Here is a 14,890-nt window from a genome sequence, read left to right on the forward strand (position 1 = left end):
ACTTAGCGGCACTGCGTGTCTCCCTGTGTACTACTTTGTGTGAATAAAGAAGAAAATACTTCACGATATTTGGTGAGTGCTCCTTCTTTCCTCTTTTTGCATATTTGGACGCTTGGACTGCTTTCTGAAGTTGAAGCACGACCATAGTGATTGATGTTACACCCTCACCTCCCCACTACCCTCCTAGCCGTGGCATACTGCCCGATCCAAGACCGACTGTGCCCGCACCGCTCTTGTTTTACGCTTGCTTAAACACTTTTTGTTGGGCAACACAGTGGCTCAGTGGTTAGCACTACAGCCTTGCAGCGCTTGGGTCCTGCATTCAAGTCCCATTCAGGTCAACATCTGCAAAGAGTTTGTGTGTTCTCTCTGTGTTTGAGCAGGTGTCCTCCCACACTCCAAAACATACTAGTAAGTTTATTAGATTGTGAGCCCCATGCAGACAGGCATGGATTTGGCAGTATAAATAAAGGAATTACTATTATGTCAGGAGACACAGGAAAGTGGAATGCTGTTTGAATCTGAGAATTCATGTACAAGTTGTAACAAACTCATCATCATCGCTGTATCGGCTCCTTCACTTATTCTGTTCTTAAATTGTCTCCTATACTGCCCTGTAGTTCACTCTTTTGCAGAAGATGAACTGTTCATCAACAACTACAAGCAGCACTAGGTCAGTGTTGAGGCATCAAACTCACAATTAAGTCAATTATCTCTAGAAAATGTAATATGTTTCAAAAATCATTTATAGAAGAGAACTAGAGGAAGCTTAAAAGTGGCGAGCTATAAGTTCAGTTACTTTGGAAAAAGGGTGAGGGTTAGCTGTACTCCAATCCATCCTCCTACTTGGTTTTTTTTTTTTATTTTGTTAAAAAAAAGTTCATTGTAGAGACCTTGATATTTTTGGCTTTATTGAGCTTTGACTTGTATATAAAACCAATGCGTTGTAAGACACCATAAAGTGATATTACTAATTATTCTCTATATTTGCCCCACCTTTTCTCATCAACTTTGTCTCCTCTCATTCATATTTGCCCTCCCTCTGCTCACAGTCAGCCCCACCTTCATATCCCCCCTCCCTCTGCTCACAGTCAGCCCCTCCTTCATATCCCCCCCCCCCTGCTCACAATCAGCCCCCCTTTCATATTTGCTTCCCCTCTGCTCAGAGACAGATCAGCCAGTAACTAAAGTATTAGTAATAATATACAGCTCCCATAGTGTCTTTAAATGCTGCTAGGGAATACTGGAAGTTGTAGTCTGGCAGCATATTGGGGGTAGTTTTTGCCCTGCTCATCCGCTTTTCCAGGGCCTAGGGGTAATTGTATTCCTGAAGCAGCTAGACCTTCCCCTCTACTCCAAGACATGCTGAGAGTTGTAGTCCTGCAAGCCTCCCTCACTCCCCCTTTACTCCAGGACATGCTGGGAGTTATAGTACTCCAGGAGTCAGGCCTTCCCCTCTTAGCCCGGACATGCTGAGAGTTGTAGTCCTGCAGGAACCAGGTCTCCCCCTCTCCTCCAGGATACACTGGGAGATGTAGTCCTCCAGACCTCTTCTGCAAACCTCCTTTCCTCTAGGACAGTGATGGCGAACCTTTTAGAGACCGAGTGCCCAAACTACAACCAAGTCCCACTTATTTATCGCAAAGTGCCAACATAGAAATTTAATTTGTGATTTATACTCCCTGCTCTGTCACAGTTTTCATTGATACCAGCCCCTGAGGACACCAATAAAGCAGAAAATAGGAGAAATTTGGATGGTCATTGTAGCTTCCCTCCACGGTCCCATAAACAGGAAAAATTGTCAGGGTCGGAGCAGGAGCCACAATGATAATCCAGATCCATCCCACTCCTCCATTAGTCCCAGGTAGCACTGTCACAAATAGCTCTGTGCACAGCAAGTCCTGGGCTGCCTGGGACTGCAGGAAGATACCTGGAGTCCTCTCTGGTGATGGCCTGAGTGCCCACAGAAAGGGCTCTGAGTGCCACCTCTGGCACCCGTGCCATAGGTTCGCCACCACTGCTCTAGGACATGGTGGCAGTTGAAGTCCTGCAGGGCTTCTCTGCTCTCCCCTAATCTCTAAAGCATGCTGGGAGTTTTAGTCCTAAATTGCCTGGGTATGCTCAGGGGGGCTGTATATACTAAAACTATTAGGAGCTGCTGAATATAACTCTAGCGCTCCATGACATAATAGTACATCATGGAGCTGATAGCACATCATCTCATCACCAGAGCTGAACCAGTATCAGAAAACATGGGTGTCAGCTGTAACTTGCAGGTGACATTTCTATGCAGCACCAATGAGTTCACTGCAAAAGGACCCTCTTAGACTCACCCAGGAGCCTACTGAAACCTGGAGCCAGCCCTGTGCAAAATCTGTGCATGCAGCTTGTTAAAAATTAAGCGCTGGGGATTTCGAGAGGGGTATAGGAATTAGATTTTGATACCCCCTTTCTCTCCTACATCCGATTACAGAGGTGCTTAATTTATTAAATGACACACACCTCTTACTGAATTATGGCCCTCAGTTATTAAGCTCTGTGCACCGGTTTTCTGTCTGACTTTGCACTTTGTTTTCAGTGCAAACTGCCTGCACATGTATTTAAAGGGAACCTGTCACCAGGAGACCCATATTTAGCACTCCCCCAGTCCCCACAGAGCATAGCACATACACTGCCAAAGTGTTTCTGTATAAAAAATAGGTTTTACAGAAAAAAAGATATGTTATATTGTACCTTTCATTAGCATCTGCTGTGTGACTAGGCAGTTGCCAAAAGGGAGGGTGTGGTAAGGAGCAGTTCCCCCCCCCACCCTTGGGAAACATGTGACCTTTTCAAATATACGAATAACTCCCCACTCTCAGGATTGGCTGTAGAGGAGCAGGGGGTGTCGCTAAGCCCAGTGATGGGTGTTTTCATATATTTGAAAAGATCACATGGAGAAGCTGTTCCCCAAGTGTGTGGGGGGGGGGGACTGCTCCTTTCTAGACCCTCCCTTTTGGCAACTGCCTAGTCACACAGCAGATGCTAATGAAAGGTACAATATAACATATCTTTTTTCTGTAAAACCTATTTTTTATACAAAAACACTTTGGCAGTGTATGTACTATGTTCTGTGGGGACTGGGGGAGTGCTAAAAATGGGTCTCCTGGTGACAGGTTCCTTTAAGAAGTGTCTGCATCACATATGTGTTGCACGTGACTGTTTTGAGGTGCGGATGCACTTTTCTTCATGCAACACAAATTTCTGCCCTGAAAAGGGCGTTTCTGGTGCTCATTCGGATCGTGCACCAGATTTAACGTCCCATGTTAAAGTTGCACCAAAAAAAAAGTGGTGCACTCTGTCGGAGCTGTACAGGGAGCACCAGATTCATGAAGAATGGGTGCCAGAAATCCTGAATCTGGTGCCCTCTGCAAACTACACAGGCAGACTAATTGTAGTGCATTTTGCACTGTTTTTAGGCCTCTGTGTATCTCCTGCACCAGAAACTCAGATATACACACCTAGGAGTTGGCTTTGATTTCAGGTATAATGTTAATGTAAAATATAATAAATCTGTCATTCTAAGGCTAAACCCTAAAATCCTGCCCAGTTTCTTAAAAAGTACTATGTGGGTTGCAAATGCAACAAAAGCTAAAGATTTGGGCACAAAAATGGATGTTCCTAAACCAGTGTAAATATTCCTCTATTTGTTATCTAATGCAACCTACAATTCAATACTTTACACAACCCAAAACATGACAATAGTGTCCCATGACAAAAAACAAGGCTCAGATTTTCTACACCGCACTGAGAAATGGTAGTTGCTACAGCAACAGGACTGAAGTTGTTTGCTGTGTTTTCTGACAAGACGTCCTAAGTGGTTTTTTTTTCTAGATTCTGATTATTTACTCTAGTAGCTATGGTTATACTTATAGGGTGGATTTTACCATGAAAACCCCACCTCCAATGCCACCGGATACACAAAGAGGCTCTTGTCCCACTTGTAAAACATCTCTAGCTATACCAAGTGTGTTGGCCCACCCCCACACCGGATTCCCCGCCCTTCACACCAACTCCACGTGTGAGGGCAGACAATTTCTATTATTTCAGGGCATAGAAGCCCGATAGATGTGCTCCATAATGTGAACCAAATAATTTAGTTTTATGTTGTAGATCAGTAGGGATACCACCTGCTAATTATCTCAGGACCACATGTACCTGATGCGCTCATCAGAGAGAGTAGAGAGATGGGAGTGAGAACTTATTTACATCAGTTAAGAATTGGGCCAATCATTTGGGATTACTGTTACTAGGAGCAATATTTCTGACCAGTGTTCAATTGACCATCCAGAGTACTGAAGAATCCTTCGGTGGGCCGAGGCTCAAACCCAATACTTGACTCCACAGGTCCTTCAGAGGAGATCCCAATTTGGAAGCTATTAGGGTCTATATCATAAGGTTTGACAAAGGGTGAGCCCCCAACCCATAAGGTTTGATAAAAGGTGGGCCCCAACCCTTTGTCCAACCTTATTAAAGAGACCCTAGTAGCTTCCAAATTGGATTTTGTTCTGAAGGACCATTGCTTCGATCTAAAGGGGTTGTCCAGGTATTTATTTTTTTTAAATAAATGGCTGTAGGGGGGCTTGAAAAATAATAATGAGCCCATACTTGCCTTCCTGTTTTTGTGTGGTGCTGGCTATCGCTGCAGTCTCCATGTTTCTTTACAGAAGCCAGCAGTGCCATTCCGACCATAGCCGCATGCCAGCTACTTGGGCCCTGTGAATATGGGCAACTATGGTGGGCACTGTGACTATGGGCTACTGTTCGTGGCACTGTAGTTATTAGCTACAGGGTGGCACCTTAACTGTGACCTACCTTGGTTATGGGCTACCTAGAAAACCCCTTTATGGTCATAGCCAGTTAAATTGTATTTATTCATTAAATGTTTATTTATTTCATTTACTTTTTATTTTAGAATTTCTTTTCAATTCACACATCTGCTGGTTTCAATAGTTCTGTTAAGGTGAAAAATAAATAATAGCACAATGGAAAACCTACAGGACTGCCAATAACAGGTGTTAAACATATTGCACATGAAAAGAGAACTAGGCTTACCGCTTGGGCATCCTACTTTATCAAAGACTTTTCTTCAGATTAACTCCACTTGGCAGCTGGTAAATACAGATGGTTCTACTGTACTCCAAAAAGCCAGAGATCAATTTTAAGTATTTATTTCTTCCTACAAAACAATCTCCCATTGATAAGCCTGTTGGACACTCTAATGAATAACCACAGCATGCCAATGGCTTACACGTCAGTAAAAGAGGCTTCCCCTGCTACCTTTCATATGCTTACATTGCCTCTTTCTTCCCCTGAGCTTTGTATATGCTCTCCTACTAATATTGGCGGCTGAAACAAAGCCGGATAATTGTTTTGCACGTAGAGAAAAAATTAATTTACAGTTATTCGACTTCAGAATTTTTACCCCACCCGGAGATTTGGACGTCAGCTTATTATTTGTAGAGCGGTTCAGATTTTTTGGTAGCTGTTATGTATAGACTCATGATGAGTCTTCGGTGAAGATTATGACAAAAGATGTTTTTTTTTTCATATATTACAAGGCTATCCAATGTCCAATGTACTTGCCAGATGCTTCCCTCTAATGCTGCCCACAAAAAGTATTTTTTTTTATTGTGTACCATCTATAGCCAATGAAGAAATAGACTACTTATGGAAGAGAAGTTAAAATAATGGGGCAGATTTATCAAGTGTCTGAAAGTCAGAATATTTCCAGTTGCCCAGTCACAGCTCAGCTTTCATTTTACCCGTGCTCATGAATATTTTAAAGGGGAGCTGTGATTGGTTGTCATGGGCAACTAGAAATATTCTGACATTCAGACACTTGATAAATCTGCCCCATTGACTATGTTCTGGTGTAGCCCCATTCTTGATGAGAGAGTAATTCTCATGCAGTCATGATTACGTCAATGAGGTCTGATAGTTATTGAACTCCAGTTATCAGATCATTTCAACAGAGAGATTTACTGTACATCAAGGATTGCTCTATATGGGCCAAAGACTGGTCATAGTGCCCAACTGACCACTGGAATATGGAAGTCACTCACAATGAGCCTGTGAACATAAAAATTAGGCCATTAAGCAATGGAAGGGTGGCTCTAATGAAGTTTTTTTTTTTACACCATATGGACATCGAGGTGCAAGTACATTGACAATATGAGAAGGAAATAAGCTGGTAGAGCCATTGTTCTACGGGGGATAACAGTGTTCTACTTTTACAGACCAAGTACAACCCTTCATAATAGCAATATTGCCTATTGTAATGACAGTAATCCCCTTTGTCAGATATTTACATCAAGGATTGATCTGTATGGGCCGCGGACCAGTCATACTGCCCAAATGACAAATGGACACTACTGAAATCACTCACTATGAACCTGTGAACGTAAGATTTAGGCTATGGAGCAATAGAAGAGTGGCCTCTTCTGATGTTTTCTTTTGCATCATGTGGACATCTAGGTGCAAGTACAGCAATTAGCTGAGAAAGACACCGCACCATTATGCTATATGAGAAGGAAATGAGATAGTAACAGTCTCCTACTATTACAGACCAAGTGCAGCCCTTTGTGATCGCAGTATTACCCACTGTGGCTGTGTCCTCCCAATTCACCCACAAGAAAAATTGTGTAAAACACTTGTTAAGTTCTTCAGATGTAGCTCTGCTGTTTCTTGTTGAACTGTAATTGTAGGAAAAATTACATTCTTATCTCTATGCAAATTTCCTAATTACTGCAACAGGTTAGAAATGTAACTACCGATGCAAATGTCTTCTTCTTTCTACACCTTCAAGATACAAAGGATTGGCAATAATTGTGCAAAGGGCAACATAAAAAAGAAGAAAACAAGTGCACCGGCAGGTATTACCTTGGCCCTGGAACATCTAGAAGCAAAATTTTTAAAACAGAATTATCTCTAAAATAACATCACAGAGAAATTTATTTCTTGAAAGTATATAATGTGCCCTACAAAATTCTGGTTGAACTTACGAGAAAGTTTGAAGGTGGTAAACTAACCTTAACATGACAAAGGGAGTCATTTATCTTCGAATTTTCTCTTTTTTCTCTTATTTTTGCTATTTTTTATGACAAATTTGCGACTTTTCCACTTGCCTTGCAAATTTAGCTGCACAAGAAATCTTCAGAGTTGCGCCTGATACATCTTTAAAATCCAGATGTCAACGTATGGAAAAGTCACAATTCTGGTGCAAATCGCTGTTTAAAAGACTCAAATAAACTCCACTCCAGATTAGATGTAGGAAAAACTTTAGAGGAAGTTAAAGAAGAGGTTCAGACTTTCATAGACTCGGCTGCCGGATATATCAACCTATCAGAATCAGAAAAAACTATGTGCTGACTAAAGATACATGACCCCCAAAGAGTTCAAAATGTTGACTTGGCTGCTAAGTTCTATACATCTTTCTCTAATATTTTTTACTATGAAAGCAAGTCCAATCCATAGATTTGCGGGACTCCAGTAATCTGTTGCCTTGTCAGATACTGCAGGATATCATTAGAGGATTTGGTGGGTCACATTGGTCTTGGTCACAAAAGATGAATCTGCAGATGGTTGATACAGACAGATTTACACGTGAACAGAGGATTAGCACTTATGGATCTAAACATAATTTTGGTTAGTAGTGAGAGGCAACTGTAACCTTTGGGTGATTTAGTTCTAAAAAAAAATTTCAGTAGCTGAAATGAGAGTTGTCAGAGGTTCCTTTTGGTGGATTAGAGATGGGGCAGCTGCTATTTGTGTGTTTCTTTCTTTGCATGAAAGCTTTTGCTCCCATTCCCTGTATTGGTCTCTAGGTTTGGACTTTATGGGGGATATTTATCAGTAACCTCTGCGCACCGCCAGTGGCGCAGAGGCCCTGAAATAATAGCAAATGCTAGTTTATTGCTAGCTTTTGTGATTATTTTCCCCAATCCGCCACCTTCACGGCAGTGGGGCGTGAAGGGGGGCGCGGCCGGCCGAGCGGAGGGCGTGGCCGGACGGGAGTGGGACAGCGCGGGGCATTACTGTCCCCGCGCCTGCGCCCTCGCTGCTGCCGGCGACTTTTCATATGTGAAAAGTTGCCGGCTGCGTCTTTTTCTACGCCAGGCCCTGCATGCCGTAGGATAAATGCTGCGCTGCTGGCAGTCCAATACATCAAGAGGCAGAAGCCAGCATATGATAAATATCCCCCTATATCTTAGATTCTAATTTTCATAAGAATTTTCTAAAATAAATGTGCTCCTCTCTAATGGGTAGCTTCATACTTGTATTTGTACTTTTCTAGAATTTACATCTACCTCTGTGTGGTTGAGCATTATTTATATTGACATGACATTTGTTCAACTACTGGATTAAAAATTCTATGAGATTTATATTAGGTTTATTGCAAAACAAAATTGAGATTTCCAAATCTGCTCTATTTGTTTCCAGAAACAATTCAAATTTTCTCTAGTGGTGGAGTAGGGTATTGCAGCTCCTACACATTTAAGGGGGGCCCACCTTCTACTAATGGCGAATGTTCAGCGTTCCGGACGGCACATGGATGTTCCATAGGATATTACACCAGTCTGGGAGAGTCTTCCTTATTCATTTTCTCCCATTGTTCTTCACTTTTATGCTTTGCCCATAATGTAGCATTCACCTCTAGTTGTCCTTATAGTAGGAATGGAAAATATTCAGAAACATTTCAATTTTTTTACTCTTTGGTTCATTGCAGTCAATTAGTTACATCAAAAAATGTTCTTTTTTGCTCATTGTCTTGTTGGAAGTTGACTGTTTGGGCCAGTTGGAGGTCCAGAGCACTCTGGAAGAGGTTATTATCCAGGATATCTCTGTACTTGGTCGCATTCATCTTTCCTTCAATTGCAAACAGTCGTCCAGACCCTGCCTACATGATGCTGCCATGTTTTCCTGTTGGGATTGTTTTTGGCAGGTGATGAGCAGTGCCTGGTTTCTGTACACATACTGCTTAGAATTAACACCAAAAACTTCAGTCTTCATCTCATCAGACCAGAGAATCTTCATATCCTTCTTGGTATTTTTATGCAAACTGGGTTTGGCTGGGTGGCCAGGCTGAGGAAGAATTTTGGTTGTCCTAATCTTCTTCCATTTAAGGATTATGGAGGCCACTGTGCTCTTAGGAAGCCTGAATGCTGCAGAAATAATTTTGTAATCTTGGTCAGATCTGTGCCTTGCCACAGTTCTGTATCTGAGTTTCTTAGGTAGCTCCTTAGACCTCATGACTCTCATGTGCTCTGACATGCACTGTGAGCTGTGAGATCTTATACAGACAGGTGTGTGCCTTTCCTAATCAAGTCCAATCAGTTTAATTAAACACAGCTAGACTCCAGTGAAGGAGTAGAACCATCTCAAGTAGGATCAGAAGGAATGGACAACATTTGAATGTCACAGCAAAAGGTCTGAATAATTATGATATGTGATATTTCATTTTTTTATCTGCAATTCTGTTTATTTTCTGTGAAGATGGGGTGCAGAGTGTACATTAATGCGCAAAACAAAGAACTTTATTGATCTTACCAATTGGCTGCAATCATATAATAGAGGAAATTTAAGGACAGCTTCCCAACAGATAGTTGGAATGGAACTGCTGCTATAAGAAGCTTCATGTCTTTGGTTTAATATAGAAAGCACTGAAATGTATTCAAATATATATCCATTTGAATCTAAAAGCTAAGATTTTAAGCCATATGGTTTGATTTGTGTAAGTATATGTAGTTTGTGGATTATATGTGTATGTCCATAGATTGTGCTGGAAATATGTTTAGTGAATCCCCAATGTATATCATACTATGCTGATTTTATAGTAACCATAATTTTGATGCATGCTTTTAATCGTTATTTATACATTCATTTAATTGTATGTCATACATAATTGAAATGCAAAATGAATGCAAATAAATGTGATATGCAAATAAATACACATTGGAAAAGAGAACAGATGAATTTTGTTATCAGAAGTATAACTTTTTATGGCCATACAAGATTGGATAAAGTACTGTACATACTCGAGTATAAGCCTTCCCAAGTATAAGCCAAGGTACCCAACTTTAAAGGAAACCTACCACTTGAAGTGGCAGGTTTCCGATGGCAATACCGAGCACCAGCTCAGGGTGAGCTGGTGCCGGCGCTTATTTTTGTTAGTGTTTTAAACCGCGGTATCACGGTTTAAAACACTTTTTAAACTTTATAGCCGGCGCAGGGAGGTACGCGCTCGGCGCTTACCATGCGCGCGGCTACATAGGAAGTGAAGGAGAGCCGCGCGCATGGTAAGCGCCGAGCGCGTACCTCCCTGCGCCGGCTATACAGTTTAAAAAGTGTTTTAAACCGCTGTACCGCGGTTTAAAACACTAACAAAAATAAGCGCCGGCACCAGCTCACCCTGAGCTGGTGCTCGGTATTGCCATCGGAAACCTGCCACTTCAAGTGCTAGGTTTCCTTTAACAAAAAACTGGGAAAACCTGTTGCCTCGAGTATAATCCATAGATGGTAAATACATTGGTCACAACCCCCCCTATATATACCCTGCCAGATCCTGTAGTATATAGCCTGCCTGCCTGCCCCTGTAGTATATAGTCAGTGCCCTGTACTTTATAGCCTGCTAGCCCCCTGTAGTTTATAGCCTGCTAGCCCCCTGTAGTTTATAGCCTGCCAGCCCCCTGTAGTATATAGCCTTCCATCCCCAAGTATATAGCCTGCCAGCCCCCTGTAGTATATAGCCTGCCTGCCCCTGTAGTATACAGCCTCCCTGCCCCATGTAGTATATAGCCTGCCCCCCTGTAGTAAAAAAAAAATTATCTCTGTACTCACCTTTTCGGATCCTCTTCAGGTCCTTTGGATCTTCTTTGGGTCCTTTGGTCTTCTTCGGCTCCTCGTTGGCTCGTTCTGCTCTTTGTCGAGTCTTTGCGCTCGGTGGTATCGCAAGGGGACCCGAAGAGGAGCAGTAGAGGAGCGGAAGAACCTTTTTTATTGACTCGAGTATAAGCCGAGTTAGGGTTTTTCAGCACACATTTTTACACAGGCTTATATTCGAGTATATATGGTATCTTATTTTCTCCAGTGTACATTGTCTACAGTGGTGGGAATAAGTATTTGATCCCAGGTCGACTTTGCAAGTTACTTTGTATGGCAGGATGGTGTAAAACCAAATTTCACATTGGTATCATATAATATGGTATCATATAAACTATTATACTATTATCTTATTTTATAGTAAGATGAATATAAGGAAAATTTAAATCTTCTTTAGAATTAGCAACAAAAACCAGTCCAGCTCCTGAGAAGTTAATTTGTTTCAGTATAAAGTTACTTTTGTTTTTTTCTTCTGTTTTTCTCTAAAAACTAAAAGCTTAGTTTTAGATTTTTGTTTACGATGGCCAAAGTTGGAGACCCCAATAGAACCTCATAAATAAGTACCGTTATTACCGCTGCTGTTTGAAGTCTTGTAACTTCTTTGATGCTGGTGGCTGAATGCACCGCTACAATAAATGAGTCACCCGCTGAAAAAATGCACATCCTTGAATTAGCGACATTTGGAAGATTGCATTAATTGTATCTCTGTGACAAAAACTACTAAGAGGAAGCAATTTTGTCCTACATTTTATTCAAAAGCAATTATGTTCATAATGGTGAATGGCAGAGTGAAAGTTTTTAACCTCTATCAATCCATTTTTATATGGCTCTACACAATAATTATGTGCTATTTATATAGTCACACCAATCAGCCTGGGCTTTGCTGACATATTTCATGACTTGTGACATGCAAACACATGCACAATGGAAAAGAAAGCAGATGAATTTGGTCACCACAAGTTTTTTAGGGTCATTCAAGTTTACAAAAAGTATCTTATTTTCTCATTTGTACATTGTCTTTATGTATTATTATACCTCATTCTCATTAACAGAAACCCCATAAGTTTTTTCAGCCCCCCTTGACTATAGTAGGTCTTAAGGGGAAGAATTGCGCATACGGTATTGATACCATATTCCTTGCAGATCCTCTCCTGTTTCCACAGGTTGATTGGCTAACGTAAGTAGAAGGTATTTTCAAGTCTCTCCAGAGATGCTCAATTGGGTTTAGGTCAGAGCTTTGTTTGGGCTGGTCAGGAATGGTCACAGAGTTGTTCTGAAGCCACTGCTTTGCTATTTTAGCTTTGTGCTTAGGCTCAGTGGGGCAGATTTACTTACCCGGTCCATTCGCGATTCAGGGCGCATTCTCTGTGTCGGGTCTTCCAGTGATTCACTATGGTCATGCGCCCGATGTCCACCAGGTGTCGCTGCTGCGCTGAAGTCCGTCGGAGTGCACTGGAGTTCACCAAGCTATCGTGGGTGCAGGTAAGCGCATGTCAAGCGACACTTACCTGCACCCACAAAAATATGGTGTTTTTTTTCCGAATCTGTTGGGTTTTCTTATGGCCACGCCCCCCGATTTCCGTCGTGTGCATACCGGCGCCGATGCACCACAATCCTATCGCGTGCACCAAAAACCTGGCGAAATTCAGGGAAAATCAGCACAAAACGCCCTTAGTAAATGACCCCCATTGTCTTGTTGGAAGTTAAACTCCAGCCCAATCTGAGGTCCAGAGCCTCTGGAAGAGGTTATCATCCAGGATATCTCTGTACTTGGCCGCATTCATCTTTCCTCCAACCAGTTGTCCTGCCCCATATCATGATGCTGCCACCACCATGTGTCACTGTTGGGATTGTATTTGGTCGTCATCGATCATACCAGTCGTCAGACCAGAAAATTTTATTTCTCGTAGGCTGGGAGTCCTTCATATTTTTTCTGCAAGAAGGGGTGCATAGTGTACATTAATGGGCAAAAAAATAAACTTTTTTGATTTTAACAATTGACTGCAATGAAACAAAGAATGAAAAAATTATAAGGATCTGAATCCTTTCCATACCCACTGTATAATAACAGCTCCTATAGAATGTCCTTTTAAGGTTAAAAGTGACATTTCTATGGACTACCCTGTCTACATCCAGTATATGGTTGATGATAATTGTATGCCAGTGCTTCCTGCTTTTCATCTTTTCATTTACTGCTAGAAAAAAAAATTACATTGTAAATTTCCCACTCAACCTATAGAGTATCAAGCCGCAAAAAAAATGTAGTTATGCTTACAGTTTGGTCAGAAGCCCCATGCGGCACCCTAGCAATTTATTGTACAATACCGCAGATTAAGGCTTCACGGGGCACAGTGCATTATGGATCAAAGAAAGCAGCATGCTGCCTCCATTTTGATACATTTCTCTTATTACCATTTGTTCAATCTGAATACTCACTCCCACTCACTCAGAGTGGCACCACGAAAATATGTTCCCAGCCTTGTTACTTGTTTCCTTGCACAGAAAACGAACATGTAACATTAAATATATTTTTCCTCTCACGCTTCTATTTCTGGCCACATCTATTTTTGAACGCTTTGTTAGCTCTGTTCTTGAATAGGATTCAGAACACTTACCTGGCCACGTGTCAGCGCTGGTGGCTACAGTAGGTACAATGCCTCGGCTTTTTGTAGGAACATGCTATTGGAGCTATAAAGGGAGTCTGTAACATTCAATTTCACTTCACTTGTCATATTTCTTTTCCGCTAGGCTTTACAATAAAGGTTATCCATGGTAGCTGCAATTATACTTCAGGTTTTGTGAGCATTGTTCCCTTGCAAAGTAAGAAGTGAGCCTTTGCCAATGCAAGAAATCTGAAGGAGTAATCTATGTTGTAGGGGGGTGACGAAGGTTTTTAAAGATTTTGGGAAAATTTGACCAAATATATAGTATATAAACACTAATAAGGAATAAACTACTCATAACAACCAATCGGATTTCCAATATTACTATTGTGCTTAAGTGAAAGGATTACTGTTTAGTGAAATCTTCGAAGTTTTGATGGTACAACACTTTATCTACACCTAGTGGGGAAAATAATCATTGACCAGTTTTTTGGCATAATTCCAAGTACAAAAGTAGAATTTGAACATTTATAGAAAGGCCCCAAAGAAATATGTAGAAGTATCTAGGCCAAACCCACCAGAATGACTGTTTGAGCATATAAGATGTCCAATGGCCTATTGACATCCAGTCAATGGAAAGTATTAAGAGTCCCCCACCAGTTCCATTAACATGATTATTTTAAGAACTAGCCTGAAGAAGGTCTAAATCACATTGAAACCTAATCACTGTTGATCTGAATTTGTGATTATTTGGCCCCCATGGAAGTACTGTGGACTCAACCTGCCTATTTTAGAACAATGACTTGACCATATAAGGTTTACAGGGGCCTCTTGACTTCCTATCAATGGAAGATATTCAAAGTTCACCACCAGTTCTGTCACCATGTTTATTCAGAACTAGTCTAAAGAAGGTCTAAACCTAGTGTCTGAAACCTAGATGTATTGTTGGCTCAACCTGTAAATTTCAGCACAATGACATGACTATACAATGGGGGTCATTTACTAAGGGCCCGATTTGCGTTTTCCCGACGTGTTACCCGAATATTTCCGATTTACGCAGATTTTCCCTGAATTGCCCCAGGATTTTGGCGCACGCGATCGGTTTGTGGCGCATCGGCGCTGGCATGCACGCGACGGAAATCGAGGGGCGTGGCCGTCGGAAAACCGGACGGATTCGGAAAAACCGCCGCATTTAAAAAAAAAAAAAATTGGTCGCACGGGCCATACTCACATGCACCACGATGAAGACGATGAACTCCGGGGCACCTCGGCGGACTTCGGCGCAGCAGCGACACCTGGTGGACATCGGGCGCAGGACCTTCATGAATCGCCGGAAGACCCGAACGCTCGTCGGTGAAGCCGCCACT

The 14,890-nt window shown here is 41.8% G+C and overlaps 1 protein-coding gene across 12 annotated transcripts in view; it reads left to right on the top strand.

The window, feature by feature from the left end:
- LOC140133559 (sodium channel protein type 5 subunit alpha-like) overlaps positions 1-14,890 on the top strand; it is a 286,670-nt gene that overhangs the window by 187,622 nt on the left and 84,158 nt on the right. The window lies entirely within an intron of this gene.

Source organism: Engystomops pustulosus, chromosome 5 (genome assembly GCF_040894005.1).
Source record: "Engystomops pustulosus chromosome 5, aEngPut4.maternal, whole genome shotgun sequence".
NCBI classification, from domain to species: domain Eukaryota; kingdom Metazoa; phylum Chordata; class Amphibia; order Anura; family Leptodactylidae; genus Engystomops; species Engystomops pustulosus.